Raw genomic sequence first — 1,980 nt, 5'->3', positions numbered from 1 at the left:
ATTGTGTCCGCGAAAATCTGTTTCGTCACCGATCGGGATCGGAAAGCCTGGTGGATCGCCTTCCCTTTCATAAGCCTTTCAGCAGCTAGCGTGTGAGTTTTTTCAAAGACAAGTACTGAGAGATTGTATTTGAATTCGTTTTATTTTCCAAAGTGACTTGTTGCATGTGAGGCTGAAGCAAAAAGTGGTTTATGAGTATAACTTTTAAAAAGACTATTCTCTTGATCGAAGAGTGAGACCGGATCCCATTGAGATTCTTAAGGTTATTTTCATGAGTGTTGACGACTAGAGGAGATTATATCTTCATGTATTGGGAAGGATGGGAGACCAAAACAAGGCAACTTCGCCTTAAAACTAGATCCAAGCTGTTCATGATGTTGGGAAGCCTTCGCACAAAACGTTAGTGAAAATCTGAAACTCCAAATAAGCTGTTAATGCAGATGGGCCATTGAAACATACATGCAGGAGTTGTTTTTTTTAAATAGGGAACATTGAGGTTTCACAGATACAAGATATGCATTATCTTTAATCTGAATGATCTGAAGGCTCAATGAGTTGAACGACTTCCTCCTGGTTCTTTGCAACGTTTGCTACTTTTTTGTTTATGTTACGCCTCCAGGTGTAACTCAGTTCAATCTGAAAGCTTTCGATCAAAACAACTGCAGTTCACAGAGAGAAGGAACAAAGCATTTCTCTTTGGATTGCTTGGTTCCTCCTCTCCAGATCCCCAGAGAAAATGCTGAGACAGCTCAGCTCTGAAAGTGCTCTGAAGTTAGTCCGGCGCAGCGGGGGAGTCACGGCGTGTTTCCCCGGAGATGTGGGAGGTCCGAGAGTCTCAGATTCAGGGGGTGCAGCAGTAGCTAGGCTTTACCCATACAGCAGAATTCGCCCATCTGCACCCAGGTTCGGACAGGGTTGCATTGGAATCAGTCGGCAGTCCCCGCATCTTCAAGTGTGTTCGTATATAGTCAGTATTTCTAGAAGAGGCATTTGTAAAGCGGTGTTGGTGCTTAATCGTCACAAATAAAGTGTTTTTTTTTGTAAATATTTGGAGGTCTCCTGCTTTTTCTCGTAAATAGGATGAATTAAGTGTGCACTGTGCCCATAAAAAAGGTTAGATTGTGTTTTCAAATTTATTGCCTCCTTTCTTACCATCCATAGCCCACAATCTAGAATTCCAGAAAGCCTTTGATTAAGATTAGTATTGACTAAAAGTTAGCAGTAAGGGTTTTTGTGGTGCAGTAGTGCATCCCTGACTTTGAGACAGGAGGTCTGTATTTAAATCTCACCAAATCCAGAGGTGTGAAATAACATCTCTGTACAGGTTGATTAGAAAATATTAGAAAATAATTTATTTTTATAGAATTAAAGGTTTGGCTTTAAAAATACACTGGGTCCTTGCTGGGGGAGTGGTAACAGGATGGGAAGATGTACAAAGTGGAGAGTCCCTATGATTGGTGCAGGGGGAGATGAACAAAGTGCCTACAAGAGCAGGTCAGAGGTTGGGAATCCTGCAGTGAGTAACTCTTCTGACTCCCCATGGTCTGCCTACCATCCACAAGGCACAAGTCAGGAGTGTGATGGAATACTTCCCAATTGCCTGAATTAATGCAGCTCCAACAACATTCAAGAAGCTTGACACCATCCAGGACAAAGCAGCTTGATTGGCACCACATCCACAAGCATTCACTCCCTGCACCACCAATGCTCAGTAGCAGCAGTGTGTACTATCTACAAGATGCACTGCAGAAATTCACCAAAGATCACATTCCAAAGCCATAACCACTTCCATATAGAAGGACAAGGCCAGCAGATACATGGGAACATGACCACTTGCAAGTTCTCCAAGCCACTCACCATCCTGATTTGGAAATATACCACCTTTCTTCAGTGTCACTGGGTCAAAATCCTGGAATTCCCTCCACCACCAGCTTCTCAAGAGCAGCTAGGGATGGGCAATAAATGCTGACCCAGCCAGCA

This window comes from Chiloscyllium plagiosum, chromosome 28 (genome assembly GCF_004010195.1).
Source record: "Chiloscyllium plagiosum isolate BGI_BamShark_2017 chromosome 28, ASM401019v2, whole genome shotgun sequence".
In the NCBI taxonomy this organism is placed as follows: domain Eukaryota; kingdom Metazoa; phylum Chordata; class Chondrichthyes; order Orectolobiformes; family Hemiscylliidae; genus Chiloscyllium; species Chiloscyllium plagiosum.
This window is presented reverse-complemented; position numbering follows the sequence as displayed.